Source organism: Arachis hypogaea, chromosome 14, assembly GCF_003086295.3.
Source record: "Arachis hypogaea cultivar Tifrunner chromosome 14, arahy.Tifrunner.gnm2.J5K5, whole genome shotgun sequence".
Lineage (NCBI taxonomy): Eukaryota > Viridiplantae > Streptophyta > Magnoliopsida > Fabales > Fabaceae > Arachis > Arachis hypogaea.
The window spans coordinates 72663296-72676172 of NC_092049.1; the positions used below are offsets into that span (position 1 = coordinate 72663296).

The following is a 12877-nucleotide window of genomic DNA, read 5'->3' on the forward strand; positions in this document are numbered from 1 at the left end:
TGAGCTACAGTACTCCGATTTGCGTGTCAATTGTGGTCACGCAAAGTTCTCGTCGAGTCCGTCATTTCTATCTAGACAAAGTTGGTAAGAACTCAAAATCTATGCTCCAATTTTTTGCCCTATATATTTTTACATTTTGGGTTTAGTTTTTGAGTGAGTTTTGTAGTTTTGGTTGTTTAGGTGGTGATTAACCTTGGGTTATTGTTGCGTTTTATCCTAATCCACAGTGGATAAGGCAAGAATGCTCTTAAACTTTGTGGTTTGTTATATTTGAGCACTCTAGGCTTGATTTATGGTCATTTGTATGAAAGCTAGCTTAAATTGATGTTGTGTAGAGTAGAATCAATTATTGAAAAGCTTTGAGATTGAGCTCAAGTGGTGATTGCATTTCATTTCTTGTTGGAGGCTTGAAAGCTTGTGTGGAAAGGGCATTTTTGGTGTTTTGAGTTTTACGTGAATCAGCCAAGGTATGGTTTCGGTTTCTTTTAGTTAATATATAATGTTTTGTGAAACTTAGGCTAGTGGACCTTATAATAGGATTGAATTGTATTAAATTGTATGAAATGGTTAATTGATGTTGATGATAAATGATGAGGATTGTGAGCTTTGATAATAGTAAATTGATGAATAATGATTGTGATGGTTTGGAATAGTAAAAATATGGTGTTATTGATGTTTGGATTGGAAAATATTGAGAATGATCATTTATGAGAAGGATTATGGAATACGATGATGAATGATTGATAATAATTGTGAGCATGGCAATTAGTGTGAGATTATATTGTTGGATTGAGAATTTCTGGAATTGTGGAATTATTTAGGTGTTGGAAGGATTGGAAGGTATTTGAGGATTAATTGTATGGTGCAATAATGTTTTGATATTGATTTTGGTTAGGGTTGAATTGGTTTTGGTCTGAGTGTCTTGAAAGTTTTGGTGAAACCTTGTTTTTAACAAATTTTGACGGATTATAACTTGGCCTCCGAACCCTCAATTTTCATAAAATTTATTTTAAATGAAACTTGAGTCCGAAAGGTTTATGCTATAACACTCAGAGTTTTTTTTTTTTGAAAAATTAAATAATGAATTTTTCATGATTTATTATTTTATTTAAAGAAAATTAGTTTCCTAAAAATAATTAAATAAAATTTTATAATATTTTGAGTTTAAAATCTATTAGAATTTTTAAATAATTTTTAATATAATAAAATATTTAATATAATAAATTTTTAATATAATAAAATATTTAATATAATAAATATTTAATATTTTGAGTTTAAAACATTTAAAATTTTAAAAAATAATTTGAAAGATTTTTTTTATTAGAAAAATAATTTAAATACATTAATAAAGTATCATTTATATATAATATATGTAAGGATAATAAAGTAATTTTATACTATTATAATTTTTTCTCTTCCTACTTTTCTTTCTATCTAAACAAAAAAAAATTCTTCTTATTTTCTTCCATCCATTTTCTTTCTTCTCATTTTCTTTCCTCTCATTTTATTTCCTCTCATTTTCCATCAAACATCCAAACAAAGTGTAAGGGAAATAAAAGGAAAGAAAGCAACACGGCTAGCATGTATTCATATATATACATGACACCTATCTTTCTATTTATTAATCACCATTACCCTCCTTACTTCATTTGGTTTCTTTCATCACCGAAACAAAAATCAAGGAAATAAGGGAAAGAAATAGTGACCGAGGGTGAGGAAGAGAAACCGTGGAACCTCCAAGTTTTCGACTCTGATTACTTTAAATCCGTAACTCCAATAAAAAACTAATCCGGTAAAAGTGTTCGTATCCTCTTCCTCTACATGTTCGTGTTACTTTTGTCTAGTAGAAGTTGACAGTGACGTATGGTATGCGAAATCGTGATCGTTCATTCCTTGGTAACGGCGTCAAAAACTTTATACGCACGTTCATAATATTAATTCTTTGTCACAACTTTGCACAACTAACCAGCAAGTGCACTGGGTCGTCCAAGTAATAAACCTTACGTGAGTAAGGGTCGATCCCACGAAGATTGTCGGCTTGAAGCAAGCTATGGTCACCTTGTAAATCTCAGTCAGGCGGATTCAAATGGTTACAGAGTTTTAATAATTAAAAGATAAATAAAATATAAAATAGGATAGAAATACTTATGTAATTCATTGGTGAGAATTTCAGATAAGCGTATGGAGATGCTTTTGTTCCTTCTGAATCTCTGCTTTCCTACTGTCTTCATCCAATCCTTCATACTCCTTTCCGTGGCAAGCTTTATGTAGGGCATCACCGTTGTCAATGGCTACTTCCCGTCCTCTCAGTGAAAATGGTCCAAGATGCGCTGTCACCGCATGGCTAATCATCTGTCGGTTCTCGATCATACTGGAATAGGATTCAGTAATCCTTTTGCGTCTGTCACTACGCCCAACACTCGCGAGTTTGAAGCTCGTCACAGCCATCCCTTCCCGGATCCTACTCAGAATACCACAGACAAGGTTTAGACTTTCCGGGTCTCAAGAATGGCCGCCAATAATTCTAGCCTATACCACGAAGACTCTGATTGTGAATCAAGAGGCTAAGAGATATGCATTCAAGCTTGTTTACATGTAGAACAGAAGTGGTTGTCCTGCACGTGTTCATAGGTGAGAATGGTAATGAGCGTCACATAATCATCACATTCATCATGTTCTTATGTGCGAATGAATATCTTAGAGAAGAAATAGGCTTGAATTGAATAGAAAAACAATAGTACTTTGCATTAATTCATGAGGAACAGCAGAGCTCCACACCTTAATCTATGGTGTGTAGAAACTCTACCGTTGAAAATACATAAGTGATAACGGTCCAGGCATGGCCAAATGGCCAGCCTCCCAAAGAGGGTTCAATCATCAAAAAATGATCCAAAGATAGATAGATGTAAATACAATAGTAAAAAGTCCTAATTATACTAAACTAGTTACTAGGGTTTACAGAAATGAGTAAATGATGCAGAAATCCACTTTCGGGGCCCACTTGGTGTGTGCTTGGGCTGAGCATTGAAGCTTTCACGTGTAGAGGTCTTCCTTGGAGTTAAACGCCAATTTGTAACCTGTTTCTGGCGTTTAACTCTGCTTTGCAACCTGTTTCTGGCGTTTAACTCCAGAATAGGGCAGAGAGCTGGCGTTGAATGCCAGTTTGTGTCATCTAAACTCGGGCAAAGTATGGACTATTATATATTTCTGGAAAGCACTGGATGTCTAATTTCCAACGCAATTGAGATCGCACCATTTGGACTCCTGTAGCTCCAGAAAATCCACTTTGAGTGCAGGGAGGTCAGAATCCAATAGCATCTGTAGTCCTTCTTCAACCTCTGAATCTGATTTTTGCTCAAGTCCCTCAATTTCAGCCAGAAAATACCTGAAATCCCAGAAAAACACACAAACTTATAGTAAAGTCCAGAAATGTAATTTTTATTTAAAAACTAATAAAAATATATTAAAACCTAACTAAATCATACTGAAAACTATGTAAAAATAATGCCAAAAAGCGTATAAATCATCCGCTCATCACAACACCAAACTTAAATTGTTGCTTGTCCCCAAGCAACTAAAAATTAAATAGGATAAAAAGAAGAGAATATACCATAAATTCCAAAATATCAATGAAACTTAGCTCCAATCAGATGAGCGGGACTAGTAGCTTTTTGCCTCTTGAATAGTTTTGGCATCTCACTTTATCCATTAAAGTTCAGAATGATTGGCATCTATAGGAACTTAGATTTTAGATAGTGTTATTGATTCTCCTAGTTCAGTATGTTGATTCTTGAACACAGCTACTTTATGAGTCTTGGCCGTGGCCCTAAGCACTTTGTTTTCCAGTATTACCACCGGATACATACATGCCACAGAGACATAACTGGGTGAACCTTTTTAGATTGTGACTCAACTTTGCTAAAGTCCCCAATTAGAGGTGTCCAGGGTTCTTAAGCACACTCTTTTTTTGCTTTGGACCTTGACTTTAACCGCTCAGTCTCAAGTTTTCACTTGACACCTTCAAGCCACAAGCACATGGTTAGGGACAGCTTGGTTTAGTCGCTTAGGCCAGGATTTTATTTCTTTAGGCCCTCCTATCCACTGATGCTCAAAGCCTTGGATCTTTTCATTACCCTTGCCTTTTGGTTTTAAGGTCTATTGGCTTTTTGCTCTTGCCTTTTGGTTTAAAGAGCTTTTGGCTTTTTCTGCTTGCTTTTTCTTTTTCTTCCTTTTTTTTCGCCATTTTTCTTTTCTCTCTTTTTTTTTCGCAAGCTTTTGTATTCACTGCTTTTTCTTGCTTCAAGAATCAATTTTATGATTTTTCAGATTATCAATAACATTTCTCCTTTTTCATCATTCTTTCAAGAGCCAACATATTTAACATTCATAAACCACAATATCAAAAGACATATGCACTGTTCAAGCATTCATTCAGAAAACAAAAAGTATTGTCACCACATCAAAATAATTAAACTAGTTTCAAGGATGAATTCGAAACCATGTACTTCTTGTTCTTTTGTTTTTAGAATAGTTTTCAATTAAGAAAGGTGATGGATCCATAGGACATTCATAGCTTTAAGACATGGACACTTAAACACTAATGATCATATAGTAAAGACACAAACATAAATAAAACGTAAGGCTCAAAAACCGAAAAACAGGAAAATAAGAACAAGGAGATTAAGGAACGGGTCCACCTTAGTGAGGGTGGCGTCTTCCTCTTCTTGAAGAACCAATGGTGCTCTTGAGCTCTGAAAGAGCGGAGGATTGATGGTTTAGAGGTCATAGTAAACTCTCGTTGTAAGTATAGTTACTAAACCAAGCAATCAACCTTTCTTGCAAACGTTTTGGTTGTCACAAGTAACAAACCCCTAAATAAATTGATAACCGAAGTATTCAAACCTCGGGTCGTCTTCTCAAGGAACTGCAGGGAAGTATGTTCTTATTATTGGTTATGGAGATTGTAAATTGGGGTTTTGAGAATGAGGGAAGAATGGTTTAATCAGCAATTAAAGTAAATGAAGAACAGGTAATTTAAATGGCGAGTAAAATAAATAAATGACTATAAATAAACTTTTGGCAAGGTATGAGAAATTAGAGGTCCTATCCTAGCTATCCTTATCAATGATGATGAGAATTGAATCTTAATTCCACTTTGTTAACCTTAACTAAAATAAAGGAAGGTCAGGGGATTAATTGATTTGATCTTCGAATCCTATTTATTTCCTAAGAAAAGATTGGGATTATTGAAGTTTAATTCAATTAACAAAGATAACAATTATCAATCATGTTTGAGTTTGATAACTCCTGAGTTACTGATTTCTTAACCAAGACCAAAAAGGAGAAAAGTAAATCTACTGGAATAAAAATGTCTTCAGATGGGAATAACAATAATGTAAATAAAAGAAAGCAATATTAAACTGAAATACCTGAAATAACATTAATTCAAAGATGTAATCTGTAACATGGAATAATTCATAAGCCAAATAGGCAACATAACTAATATAAGCATTAAAGTATCTGAAAGCAAGAGATAAATATAAAGTAAAAGAACATTGAAACCTGGGATCGAGAGTCACTCCTAAAACTAAGAGAAATCCTAAATCCTAATCCTAAGAGAGAGGAGAGAATCTCCCTCTCAAAACTAAATCTAAATCATGAAAACTTACTAAAGTGGAGACTCTCCTTGAATGGATGCATCCTCCCACTTCATAACCTCTGGTCTATGCCTTCTGGACTTGGATTTGGGCCAAAAAGGGCTTCAGAATTTGCTGGGAGCATTTTCTGCAATTTCTGGTGCGTGGCCTCTGTCACGCGTCCACGTGGGTCATGCGGTCGCGTCATTTGGAGTTTTTCTTGTCACGCGGTCGCGTCAGTCATGCGACCGCATCATATGTGTTCTGCTTCAGGCGTGCGGTCGCGTCAGTCATGCGGCCGCGTCGCTGCTTCTTCGTGCTTGGCATGCGTCCGTATCGCCCATGCGATCGCGTGGATGCCAGTTTCTTCACAAACTCCGTTTTGTGCTTTCCTTCCATTTTTGTATGTTTCCTTTCCATTCTTTAAGTCATTCCTGCCTTAGAAGATCTGAAACTACTCAACACACTAATCACGGCATCGAATGGAAATAAAGATAATTAAAGTAATTAATTTTAAAGCATAGGAAACATGTTTTTCACATACATCACATAATAAGGAAGGGAAAGTAAAACCATGCAAATAATATGAATAAGTGGATGAAGGATTGAATAAATCACTCAGATTAAGCACAAAATATATCATAAAATATGGGTTTATCAAGCTCCTCTATGTCTCTTCCTTGTCTTTGTTGCTCCTCCCTCATAGCTCTTTGATCTTCTCTAAACTCATGGAGGATCATGGAGTGCTCTTGGTGCTCCATCCTTAGTTGTCCCATGTTAGAGCTTAATTCTCCTAGGGAAGTGTTGATTTTCTCCCAATAGTTTTGTGGAGGGAAGTGTATCCCTTGAGACATCTCAGGGATTTCATGGTGAGAAATTTCCTCATGCTCTTGTTGAGATCCATGATCTCTTGTTTGCTCCATCTTTTTCTTAGTGATGGGCTTATCCTCATCAATTCCAGCCAAATTGCAGAGGTGACAAATGAGGTGAGGAAAGGCTAACCTTGCCAAAGTGGAAGACTTGTTAGCCACCTTATAGAGTTCTTGAGGTATAATCTCATGAACTTCCACTTCCTCCCCAATCATGATACTATGGATCATGATGGCTCGGTCTATAGTAACTTCAGACCGATTGCTAGTAGGAATGATTGAGCGTTGAATAAACTCCAACCATCCTCTAGCTACAGGCTTAAGGTCCAGTCTTCTCAGTTGAACCGGCTTGCCTCTTGAGTCAACTTTCCATTGAGCTCCTTCCACACATATGTCCATGAGGACTTGGTCCAACCTTTGATCAAAGTTGACCCTTCTAATGTAGAGGCGTGCGTTTTCTTGCATCATTGGCAAGTTGAGCGCCAACCTTACATTTTCCGGACTGAAATCTAAGTAATTCCCCCGAACCATTGTAAGCCAATTCTTTGGATTCGGGTTCACACTTTGATCATGGTTCCTAGTGATCCATGCGTTTGCATAGAACTCTTGTACCATTAAGATCCCGACTTGTTGAATAGGATTAGAGAGAACTTCCCATCCTCTTCTTCTAATCTCTTGTCGGATCTCCGGATACTCATTCTTTTTGAGCTTGAAAGGAACCTTAGGGATCACTTTCTTCTTGGCCACAACTTCATAGAAGTGGTCTTGATAGACCTTTGAGATGAATCTCTCCATCTCCCATGACTCAGAGGTGGAAGCAATTGCCTTCCTTTCCTTTTTCTTGAGGTTTCTCTGGCCTTAGGTGCCATTAATGGTTATGGAAAAACAAAAAGCAATGCTTTTACCACACCAAACTTAAAATGTTTGCTCGTTCCCGAGCAAAAGAAGAAAGAAAGAAGGAGAAGAAGAACAAAAATGGAGAAGAGGGAGAGAGGTGTGTATTCGGCCAAGGGGAAGAAGAAAGGGTTGTGTTGGGTGAAAATGAAGAAGGAATGAGGGGTTTATATAGGAGTGGGGGAAGGTTTTAGGATTCGGCCATTAGGGTTGGGTTTGGGAGGGAAAAGAGTTTGAATTTTGGAGGTAGGTGGGGTTTTTGGGAAAGAGAGGATGGATGTGAGTGGTGAAGAGGTGATGGGGAAGAGTGATTGAGGTGATTGGTGAAGGGTAATTGGGGAAGAGAGTTATAAAAAGGTGTGAAGTGGAGAACAGAAAAGGTGGGGATCCTATGGGGTCCACAGATCCAGTGGGGTCAAGGACTTAACATCTCTGCTCCAATTAGGCGTGTAAAACCGCCCTTAGAATGCATGTCTGGCGTTAAACGCCAGCTTGCTGCTTGTTTATGGCATTTAACGCCACTCCATGCTCTGTTCTGGCGTTAAACGCCAGTCTGGTGCTTATTTCTGGCGTTTAACGCCAGCTTGATGCTTCTTTCTGGCGTTAAACGCCAGTTTGATGCTTCTTACTGGCGTTTAAACGCCAGTAAGTTCTTCCTCCAGGGTGAGCTATTTTTAATGCTGTTTTCATTCTATTTTTTATTTTTCAGTAGTTTTTGTGACTCTACATGATCATCAACCTAAAAAAATAAAATAACAATAGAAAATAAATAGATATAATTAAATAACATTAGGTTGCCTCCCAACAAGTGCTTCTTTAATGTCAATAGCTTGACAGTGAGCTCTCATGGAGCCTCACAGATGTTCAGAGCATTGTTGGGACCTCCCAACACCAAACTTAGAGTTTGAATGTGGGGGTTCAACACCAAACTTTGAGTTTGGTTGTGGCCTCCCAATACCAAACTTAGAGTTTGACTGTGGGGGCTTTGGTTGACTCTGCAGTGAGAGAAGCTTTTCATGCTTCCTCTCCATGGTTACAGAAGGAGATCCTTGAGTATTAAACATAAGGTTGTCCTCATTCAGTTGAAGGACTAACTCTCCTCTGTCCACATCAATCACAGCCTTTGCTGTGGCTAGGAAGGGTCTTCCAAGGATGATGGATTCATCCTCATCCTTCCCAGTGTCTAGAATTATGAAATCAGCAGGGATGTAAAGGCCTTCAACCTTTACTAACACGTCCTCTACTAGTCCATAAGCCTGTTTTCTTGAGTTGTCTGCCATCTCTAATGAGATTCTGGCAGCTTGCACCTCTAAGATCCCAAGTTTTTCCATTACAGAGAGTGGCATTAAGTTTATTCCTGACCCCAGGTCACACAGAGCCTTCTCAAAGGTCATGGTGCCTATGTTACAGGGAAATAGGAATTTACCAGGATCCTATTTCTTTTGAGGTAATTTCTGCCTATCCAATGCATTCAGTTCATTGGTGAGCAAGGGAAGTTCATCTTCCCAAGTCTCATTACCAAATAATTTGGCACTCAGCTTCATGATTGCACCAAGGTATTTAGCAACTTGCTCTTCAGTAATGTTTTCATCCTCTTCAGAGGATGAATACTCATCAGAGCTCATGAATGGCAAAAGGAGGTTCAATGGAATCTCTATGGCCTCTAGATGAGCCTCAGATTCCTTTGGTTCCTCAAAGGGAAACTCCTTATAGGTCAATGGACGTCCCAGGAGGTCTTCCTCACTAGGATTCACGTCCTTCTCCTCCTCTCTGGGTTCGGCCACACCAAGTGAGGTTATGGCCTTGCACTCTCTTTTTGGATTCTCTTCTGTATTGCTTGGGAGAGTACTAGGAGGAGTTTCAATGACCCTTTTACTCAGCTGGCCCACCTGTCCCTCCAGATTTCTAATGGAGGACCTTGTTTCATTCATGAAACTTAGAGTGGCCTTAGATAGATCAGAGACTATATTTGCTAAGCTAGATGGATTCTACTCAGAATTCTCTGTCTGTTGCTGAGTGGATGATGGAAAAGGCTTGCTATTGCTAAACCTATTTCTTCCACCATTATTAAAGCCTTGTTGAGGCTTTTGTTGATCCTTCCATGAGAAATTTGGATGATTTCTCCATGAGGGATTATAGGTGTTTCCATAGGGTTCACCCATGTAATTTACCTCTGCTATTGCAGGGTTCTCAGGATCATAAGCTTCTTCTTCAGAAGATGCCTCTTGAGTACCCTTGGATGCAGCTTGCAATCCATTCAGACTCTGAGAAATTATATTGACTTGCTGAGTCAATATTTTATTCTGAGCCAATATGGCATTCAGAGTATCAATTTCAAGAACTCCCCTCCTCTGAGGCGTCCCATTACTCACAGGATTCCTTTCAGAAGTATACATGAACTGGTTATTTGCAACCATGTCAATGAGTTCCTGAGCTTCTGCAGGCATTTTCTTTAGGTGAATGGATCCACCTACAGAATGGTCCAATGACATCTTTGATAATTCAGACAGACTATCATAGAATATATCCTGGATGATCCATTCTGAAAGCATGTCAGAAGGACACTTTTTGGTCAGTTGCTTATATCTCTCCCAAGCTTCATAGAGGGATTCACCTTCTTTCTGTTTGAAGGTTTGAACATCCACTCTAAGCTTGCTAAGCTTTTGAGGAGGAAAGAACTTGGCTAAGAAAGCTGTGACCAGCTTATCCCAAGAGTTCAGGCTATCTTTAGGTTGAGAGTCCAACCATATTTTAGCTCTATCTCTTACAGCAAATGGGAAAAGCATAAGCCTGTAGACCACGGGATCAACCCCATTGGTCTTAATAGTATCACAGATTTGCAAGAATTCAGTTAAGAACTGAAAAGGATCTTCTGATGGAAGTCCATGAAACTTGCAATTCTGTTGCATCAGAGAAACTAATTGAGCCTTTAGCTCAAAATTGTTTGCTCCAATGGCAGGGATTGAGATGCTTCTTCCATGTAAGTTGGAATTTGGTGCAGTAAAGTCACCAAGCATCTTCCTTGCATTGTTATTATTTTCGGCCATGTCTCCTTCTTTTTCGAAAATTTCTATCAAATTTTCTCCAGAGAATTGTGCTTTAGCTTCCCTTAGCTTTCTCTTCAGAGTTCTTTCAGGTTCAGGATCAGCTTCAACAAGAATGTTCTTATCCTTGTTCCTGCTCATATGAAAAAGAAGAAAACAGAAAAGAAGAGGAATCCTCTATGTCACAGTATAGAGATTCCTTTATGTGAGTAGAAGAAGAAAAGAAATTTGAACGCAGAAAGACGGAGAGGGTTCGAATTTTTTAAGAAGAAGAGAAGTGTTAGTAGATAAATAAATAATTAGAAGGAGATGAGAGATGGAAGAATTTTCGAAAATAATTGAAAAGAAAAGAAAAATATTTTTGTTTCTAATTTAAAATTAAAATTAAAATTCCAAAATTTAAAAAAAGAAAATGAAATTAAATTAAAAGTTAAAACAATTAGTTAATTAAAAAGGAATTTTGAAAAAGAGGAAGGTGATTTTCGAAAATTAGAGAGAGAATTAGTTAGGTAGTTTTGAAAAAGATATGATTGAAATAGTAAACTTTTAAAATCAAACAAAAAGTCAAGTAGTTAATTGAAAAAGATTTGAAAATCAATTTTTGAAAAGATAAAAAGTTAGAAAAGAAGTTAGAAAAGATTTTGAAATTGATTTTGAAAAAGATATGATTGAAATTGAAAAAGATATGATTGAAATTTAATTTAAAAAAGATTTAAAAAGGAAATTAAAAAGATTTGATTTTTGAAAATTAAAGTTGATTACTTGACTAACAAGAAACTAAAAGATAGGATTTTAAAATTTAAAGAATGAACCTTTCTTAATAGGCAAGTAACAACTTGAGATTTTTAAATCAAAATATTAAAAGTTAGCAATGAATTCGAAAATATGAAATAAAAATAAGAAAAAGATTTTTGAAAATCATTTTGAAATTTTTGAAAATATGAAAGAAAAAATGAAAAAGATTTTATTTTTGAAAAAGATTTGAAAAAGATAGAATTTTTAAACTGAAAATTTGACTTGACTCATAAGAAACAATTAAATTTAAAAATTTTTTGACTAAATCAAACCAAATTTTCGAAAATTTATGAGAGAATAAGGGAAAGATATTTTTTTTATTTTTGAATTTTTAATGAAGAAAGAGAAAAATAACAAAAAGACTCAAAACATGAAAATTATGAATCAAAACACACAATGCATGCAAGAACACTTTGAATGTCAAGATGAACATCAAGAACTTATTTTTGAAAATTTTTAAGAAAAGAACAACATGCAAGACACCAAACTTAAAAATTTTTAATGTTGAGACACTAACAAATTGAAAATGCATATGAAAAACAAGAAAAGACACCAAACAAGAAAAATTTAAAGATCAAACAAAGAAATTCATCAAGAACAACTTGAAGATCATGAAGAACAAATGCATGAGTTTTTGAAAATTTTAAAAAAAATTAAAAAGATGCAATTGACACCAAACTTAAAATTTTACGCTAGACTCAAACAAGAAACATCAAAAAAATTTTTGGTTTTTATGATTTTATTAAAATTTTTTGGATTTTTCGAAAATTAATTTGAAAAAGAAAAACAAGGATTTCAAAAATTTTAATGAGAATTCCAGGAATCATGCAATATTAGTCTAAAGCTCCAGTCCATGAATTAGACATGGCTCACTAGCCAGCCAAGCTTTCAGTGAAAGCTCCGGTCCAAAACACTAGATATGGCCAATGGCCAGCCAAGCTTCAGCAGATACAAATCAGGCATACAACAGCTGATTAGATGAGAGTCCAAGGACTATTGCCATGATAAGTGGAAGCCTCAGTCCAAAAATTTAGACATGGCTTGACAGCCAGCTGATGAGCGGATAATTTATACGCTTTTTGGCATTATTTTTAGTATGTTTTTAGTAGGATCTAGTTAATTTTAGGGATGTTTTTATTAGTTTTTATGTTAAATTCACATTTCTGGACTTTACTATGAGTTTGTGTATTTTTCTGTGATTTCAGGTATTTTCTGGCTGAAATTGAGGGACTTGAGCAAAAATCAGATTCAGAGGTTGAAGAAAGACTGCTGATGCTGTTGGATTCTGACCTCCCTGCACTCAAAGTCGATTTTCTGGAGCTACAGAACTCCAAATGGCACGCTCTCAACGGCATTGGAAAGTAGACATCCAGGGATTTCCAGCAATATATAATAGTCCATACTTTGCCCGAGTTTAGACGACGCAAAAGGGCGTTGAACGCCAGTTCTACGCTGCAGTCTGGAGTTAAACGCCAGAAACACGTCACGAACCAGAGTTGAACGCCAAAAACACGTTGCAACTTGGCGTTCAACTCCAAAAGAAGCCTCTGCACGTGTAAACTTCAAGCTCAGCCCAAGCACACACCAAATGGGCCCCGGAAGTGGATTTATGCATCAATTACTTACTTCTGTAAACCCT

General features: G+C 36.4%; 1 non-coding gene across 1 annotated transcript; it reads left to right on the forward strand.

Annotated features, from left to right (window-relative positions):
* Positions 1-9945: 9945 nt before the first annotated feature.
* On the forward strand, positions 9946-10053 carry LOC112745294 (small nucleolar RNA R71). Its single transcript, XR_003173231.1, has one exon. It is a non-coding gene; the product is annotated as a small nucleolar RNA R71 (small nucleolar RNA).
* Positions 10054-12877: the final 2824 nt, after the last annotated feature.